The following is a 7,858-nucleotide window of genomic DNA, read 5'->3' on the forward strand; positions in this document are numbered from 1 at the left end:
AGCTGAAGTGCATCTACACTGATGCACGCAGCATGGGCAACAAACAGGAGGAGCTAGAAATCATTGTGCAGCAGAAAAACTATGACATGTCACCATCAAAAAACCTTGTGGAATCACACAACTGGAGCGCTGCAACATCTGATGGCTATAAGCTCTTCAGAAGGGACAGGCAAGGAAGGAGAGGCAGTACAGTGGTCTATGTATGTTAGGGAGTGTTTTGATTTTGTGCAGCTCAAAGCTAGTATTGATAAAGTCAAATGCTTATGGGTAAGGGGATGGGGGAAGGTCAGCAAGGCTGATATCCTTGTGGGAGTCTGCTATGGACTGCCCAACCAAGATGAAGAGGCAGATAAAGTATTCTACAAGCTGCTGGAAGAAGTCACAATATTGCTAGGCCTTGCTCTTGTGGGGAACTTCAACTTCCCAGATGTTTGCCAGAAATACAGTACTGACCAAGAAGGGAGATCTTAAAGGCACAAGAGCAGGCCGTTACCCTATGCTGTGAGACAATCTGGCAGAGAAGAGGGTTGACCTGGCTGAACAGGGAGCTTTCATGGTAGTGCTATTCTGTACTAGTTGTGCAGTTTCATCAAGCATGCTCAGTTCATCTTCAGAATGTTTGAGAAATGAGTTTGACAAAAGCATAGAAAATAAAGTGATTCTCACTCTATGCAAATGAACTTGACTGAAATATTTCAGTTTTTAAAATATTTGTAGATGCTGTATTTATAGTGACTACTTTTTACACTTGAGTTGAGCATGTTGAAGCACAGGAACTTCCGCACAGATGCGTGTAAGAACTTCTTCACAGTAAGGGTGATGGAGCACTGGAACAGGCTGCCCAGAGAGGTTGTGGAGTTTCCTTCTCTGGAGACATTCAAGACCTGCCTGGACACATACCTGTGCAACCTGGTCTGAGGAGCCTGCCTTTGCAGGGGGATTGGACTAGATGATCTCTAGAGGTCCCTGCTAGCCCCTACAATTCTGTGATTCTGTGTAAACAACATCTCTACAATGGGAGAAATCTCTTATCCTATTGTTTTATATGAAATAGGGTTTTTCTGAAGAAAAAAAAAAAGCACTGCTTTATAAGTCAGTCAGAAGGTGATGTAAATATTGGCTTTGCCTGTAATGTTTTCTTTGTAAATCATCCTGATAACATACACAGAATCAATAATCCATTTTAACTTACAAAATGAACTTACAAGTATTTAGTTTAAATATAAGTTAAAAATTAGCCTCAGTTATCAAAGGTTGTCAGACATCAATTGTTTGACAATTTCAACCAACATACTTTGATACCGATATATATTTAAATCACTAATAGAATGAAACGTGGAATTTCTAACAACTGTATTTTTGATGAAGGCATGATAGCAGAGAAAATAGTAACTTTTTCATCCAGATCTAGCTGTCATTCTCAGAATGAGGGAAAGGCTGTGGACGCTGTCTACCTAGACTTCATCAAAGCCTTCAGTGCTGTCTCCCACAGTATTGTCCTGGATAAGCTGACAGCCCATGGCTTGGACTGGTGAACTCTTTGCTGAGTAGAGAACTGTCTGGACAGCTGGGCTGAGTGACAGTGAATGGAGTTAAATCCAGCTGGTGGTCAGTCACTAGCGATGTTCCCCAGGAGTCAGACCTGGATGAGGCACTGAATGTATCCTTACTAAGTTTACAGATTACACCACATTGGGAGGATGCATCAATCTTCCTGGAGGTAGAAAGGCCTTACAAAGGAATCTGGACAGGCTGGATAGTTGAGCTGAGATCAATGGGATGAAGTTCAACAAGTCCAAGTGCTGTGTCCTGCACTTCAGCCACAGTAATCCCAGGCAACACTACAGGCCTGGGGCAGAGTGACTGGAAGACTATGTAGAAGAAATGAACCTGGGGGTTGGTCAATGCTTGGCTGAACATGAGTGAAGACTATGCCTAGGTGGCCAAGAAGGTCAGTGGCATCCTAGCTTGTATCAGAAGTAGCACTGCCAGCAGGATCAGGGAAGCGATCATCCCTCTGTACTCAGCACTGGTGAAGCCACACCACGAGTTCTATGTTCAGTTTTGGGCCCCTCACTGCAAGAAAGACATTGAGGCCCTGGAACACATTCAGAGAAGGGCAACAAAGCTGGTATGGGATATGGAATACAAGTGTTATGAGGAATGGCTGAGAGAACTAGGATTATTTAGTCTGGAGAAGAGGAAGCTCAGGGGTGGCATTATTGCTTTCTACAACTACATGAAGGGAAGTTGTGGTAAAGTGGGGGTCAGCCTCTTCTCCCTTGTTAGAGGGAGGGACTAGAGGGAATAGGCTCAAGTTGCACCAGAAGGGATTCAGAGTGTCTGGATACCAGTCAGAGCCCAGGAAGCTGCAAGCATATCGAGCAGGGTCAACTAAGGAATTGCATTAAAACTACTGCCACCAAAAATGGTGAAATCTTAGTAATCAGAGATTCCTTGCTCAATGGGACTGAGCCCCCATCTGCAACCCAGATAACTTTTCTTGAGACATTTGCTGTCTTCTAGGTGCACACGTCAGAGATGTTAAGAAAACTCTAGCACATCCAATAAAACAAGAAGACTACTACCTGCTCATTGTCATTTAAGTAGAGTCGCAAGAGACTGCAACAATGAAGTTACAGAACTTTCAAAGGAACTTTGTATTCTTTGGAAAGATGTTGAAGAGATCAGGAGAACAAGTAGTGTTTTCCACTGTCCCTCCCGCTGGCAGCTGGGGCCGAGAAGGAAGGAGGAGAATAGGAGTATGATCAATGAATATTAAGATGTTATCATTACAAAATAAACAAGAGAGCTAGGCAAAGCAGATTATGATAACAAAAAGAGAATAGATAGAAAGCTTACCCTTACACTGGGCTTGCTTATGAAACTCCAGCAGAACAGATCTCCAGAAGAGATCCTTCATTGAGGTGAATTGAACCTGTGCTCCCATAGCTGACTCATTGCTTGCCTCAGGTGACCAATCAGAGGTTCAGGCCATGATTCAGCAGTTCCCATACAATAGGTCAGGTAAATTACTGGCTGAGGGGATCTGGAGACATGGTGGGACAGTTCACATGACTGAGATGCTGTGATAGATGGCTAAATCCTCTGTAGGAATGACAGGCTTGTGAGGTGAGGTGTTAGAGTTGCTCTTTATGGGAGAGCAATTAGAACGTGATGAGCTGCACATGGGGGTGAATCATGGATGAGTGGAGCTTGGGGGTAAGAATTATGGGGCAGGCTAACATAGGTGACACTTGTTGTGGATGTGCACTACAGGCCACCTGATCAGGAGGATGAAGTTGATGAGGTCTTCTACAAACAGCTGGAAGTAGTCTTGCAAACCCAGGCACTGGTTCTTATGGGGGAATTGAATCATTCTGGTATTTGTAGGATAAGCAACGTGGCTAGGCATACATGGTCCAGAAGGTTACTGCAATATGTTGAAGATAACTTTCTGACAGAAGTGGTAGAGAAGCTGATGAGGAGGGGTGTGCTACTTAGCATTGTTCTTACTGGCAAGGAAGGGCTAGTCAGGGATGTGAAGGGTGGGGGCAGCTTGGGATGCAGTGGTCATGAGATGGTGGAATTCAGAATCTTGTGTAGCAGAAGTAAAGCAATAAGTAGGATTGCTAGCCTGGACTTCAGGAGAGCTAACTTTGACCTCTTCAAAGGCTTGGAGGTATCCCATGGGCTAGGGTGTTAAAAATTGATGGTGCCCATAAGAGCTAGTTAACACTTAAACACCATTTCTGAGCTTAAGATTGGTGCATCCCTTAGAGTAAGAAATCGGGGAAAGGTATTCAGTGAGTTCTTTGCCTCAGTCTTCACTGCCTGCCAGGATTCTCCTATTTCTCACATCCCAGAAACTCTTGGTCAGTACTCAGGGAGCAAACTGCCCACGACTGTAGGGGCAGTGCAAGTCTCATGAGACCGCCTCATGGGACTGAATGTGTCTATGGGGCTGGACTATATGCATCCAAGGGTCCTAAGGGAGCTGGCTGATGTGGTTGCCAAGATACTCACCATAATATTTGAAAAGTTGTGGCTGTCAGGTAAACCCCCTGATGAATGGAAAAAGGGAAACATCACTCCCTTTAACAAGATTAACAAGAAAGTGAGGAAGGAGGACCTGGGGAGCTACAGGCTGGTGAGCCTCACTTCTGTGACTGGGAAGATTATAAAACAGATCTCATATAAAATATGTCTCCTAGAAGACATGTTAAGGTACATGAGGGATAAGCAGGTGATTTGAAACAACCAGCATGGCTACACCAAGGGAAGGTTGTGTCTGACCTAATTTATGGCCTTCTATGATGGAGTGACAGCACTAGTGGACAAAGGGAAGGCAACTGATGTTATCTATGTGGACTTCTGCAAGGCTATTGATGTGGTTCCCCCATCACATAATCTCTGAATTGGAGAGGCATGAATTTGAAGGGTGGACTATTTGGAGGATAAGGAATCGGTTGGAAGGTCATAGCCAGAAGGTGATTGTCAATGGCTTTGTTTCCAGATGAAGGTTGGTGACAAGTAGTGTCTCCCAGGCGTCTGTCTTCAGACTGGCACTCTTTAGCATCTTCATCAATTACATCAATGGTGGAATTATGGGAGGGTGGTGAGTTGCTGAAACAGGTTGCCCAGAGGAATTGTGGTTGCCCAGACCCTGGAGGTGTTCAAGCCCAGGCTGGATGGAGCCTTGGGCAACATGATCTAGTATTTGATCTAGCAATTGGCAATCCAGACTCCAGCAGGTGTGATGGAACTTGATGATCCTTGTGGTCCCTTCCAACTCAAGCCCACTCTATGATTCTGTTCTAGCTCTGACTCTCAAGCAGTCTCCAGTTGCAAGGAATGAGTGAATGGGTTTCTAAAGCAACTTCAACTAGCAGTTATGTAGCACAGGATTTTAAGGGCGGTAATGGCAAATACGTGCAAGGAGACATTAAGTATGAAAGGGGAACATGGCTGTTTGAATGGTTACTGTTCACAGCAATTACATCTCTGTGAGAGATTCTGTCCAACTGGATGCACTGTTCTGAGTGCAAGGAAAACAAGTAATCCTTGAAAGATCTAGGGAGATCTTCCCTAAAGTGCAGCCTGAATTCTGGTATGGTGAGCTGAATGCACCTCTTTTGGGGGAGGGGAACTTCTTCAGTTTTGTTTCTCTGCCTGGATGCCAACATATAACTGGGGTGAGAAGATAACAGGGCTGGGCAGTCAGGAATGGAAACAAAAGCTTGAATGGCATGAGTTAAGCTTGCAAACAATAGTCAAAAAGTATACTGAGAACAGGCAAACCAGTCAAATCTTTTACTGTACAGGTGCATAACAAAGCAACAGGGTTAGTCTTCACCTGGGGACATGTGTAGATGGGAACCTGGTTGCAGTCAGTTACTGGCCTGCAGCTGGTTAGTGGCCCACAGTTGCTATAGCATACTAACACCTACCAAGTGCATCTCCATACTCAAATGAAAAATGTATTTATTCATGACATTATGTTACAGCCTGGGACACACTATAAAAAGGCATTCTACTGTTTGCAGAGGAATTAGAGCAAAAAGAAAGAGCAGCAGAAAAATAATACGGAGCATTTTTCATAGTTAAATAAATTTTTTGTGTCTTTGGTGTCTGGCACAAGTAGAATGACAGGTGTGGTTGTCCCTCCTTAGTTGATAGCCATTAATGAGACAATTTAAGTCATACGGAAATAGAAAACCAAAGAATAAAAATAAAATTTATTATCTTACTATTTAGCAAAAGCTTAGTGTTAGAGAGATTCTAAAACACAGTACCTGAATTTTGAGTAAATTTCTACTGCAAAGACCAGAAACAGAAGTGATGTATAATCTGTCACTGAGAAAAAAAAAAAATATTTTGACTATTATTTTTTAAAAAATTCAAAAACTAAGAACAGTAAATTAACTTTATTCTGGTGCCATGATTTAGCAGATAAACATATTCTTCACTCTTATTCAGGTAGGTCTGTTCCAATATATTCAAAATATATTGGTATATATTCTGAAAATGCTTTCTGAATTGCAGCCTGCTTTCATGCAGTTTTATGAACTGCTCTTCCTCTCTTTGCTTGAGTAAATTCTGTTTTCTGTGTTGTCTGTGTCCACAACTGCAAGTGTGACTTTTATCTTCAGATCATTTTCTGGCTGAGGTCTCTGGAATGCCAGTTACTGAACAGATTTTCATCCAGAACAGGGTGAGGCAGCACATGTTAAAAATAAAGCTCACCCACAGGAGGTATAGCCTACAAATAATGGAGCAGGGAGAAGAAGAAAAGCAAAGCACTTAGGTACCACAAAAATGAAACACATAATGCCAGCAGGAGGCTGCTGTGGCTGTTAAAGAATAGCTACCATATAGTTATGAGATAGAAATAAATGCATTTCTCTGGTACTTGACTCTTTTTCCAAAATTTAGTAAGTGTAACTGTAGCAAGCGTGACTTTTTATTCTTTATTTTTATTTTAGGAAAAATTGTTCAGCACGCAAACATGCCCACCCAACAATGCTTGACAGAAAACTATTCAAAACTAAAAAGAAACCCACCATATCCTTCCCTTCCTTCACAACCCAAGCAAACGCGTATTTTCTGACACACTGATAAGAATGGTTCAACACTTCTAGAAGGATTCACACGGATTAAGACAAAGCGTATAACCAGAGCTGATCCATTGTTAAATGAGCCATGTCCAGAAAAAGTAGACTTGTCACTGATGTCCCACAAATTTCCACCAACTTTACCCAGTTTGACTGTCTACAAGAAGATACCATTTCTGTCTTCAGATCACGATGCTTTTGTCCAAGTGTGTTAAGCTTTTCATACAACAAACGCTATGGCCAGACAACCTGGATAGGAAATGGGAGCAGCTAGTTAGTCAAAGCGTAACAAAGCATAAATTCCTTATGGACTTGAGCACTTCGACAAGCAGTTCTCCTCAGCAAGAGTACAGCACATCCCCAAAGACTTCTAGAAATTTAGTCAGCTCTCAGATGAAAAAAAATACCAACTACCATTTGTTTTCTGTCTTTTATTTTTATCAGTTTTAAACTAAATATGCACAGGTAGAAGCTTGAAGTGTGTGACAGAACTGAATGAACAGGAAAGCTGAAACAAATCTAAGATACAGAATTACATTTACCAGCATAATGTCTGTGATACCCACTCTGCTACTTACTGTACTTGGAAGCCAATATATTGATAAAATATATTGATATTGACAATCACTCCTCAAGACTTTGGACCTTAATTTCTTACTTGTAACATGTCCAGAAAAGCTAGGTTTTTCAAAGTGTTGAGTAGCCAAGTGAGCTAAAGCTGAATTTCAAGAAAAAGGAGGAAAAGCAGAACTTAGATTTTTCATTTGCAGAAATAAAATATAGCAGTTATTTGTAGCTTCTCTCATTCTTTCTGTTTTTAACTCAGAGTGTCCAGAATATTCTGCTTCTTGGAGAGAAGCAAAAAATAAAACAGGACATTTGCTTAACAGTCAAATTTGCTAATTAGAGTAACAAAGTGCCAGTTTTACTGACTTTTATCCTGCCCAGCTTCTATTTTTGGTTTTATACTGAAGAAACCAAGCAGTATGTGTTAACAAATTACATCTCTGATGGCAACGAAAGCAGAATGAGAAGTGTCCCAACTCAGAATAAGTGGGATCAAGGATTTACTTTGTGACAGTAAAATCTCCATGTGATTTTTGGACCACAGGTGCAGTTGCAAAAAGCAGAAAATAGTCGAATTTTTTAATGTAAAACTTAGCGCATTAAGCATCGTGTGACTAATTTGCAACCAACACAGGCTCCGTGCAAATGCATGAAGTTCTTCCTCAGACCAAGATGCA

This window comes from Tetrao urogallus, assembly GCF_951394365.1.
Source record: "Tetrao urogallus genome assembly, chromosome: 3".
Classification (NCBI taxonomy): Eukaryota; Metazoa; Chordata; class Aves; order Galliformes; family Phasianidae; genus Tetrao; species Tetrao urogallus.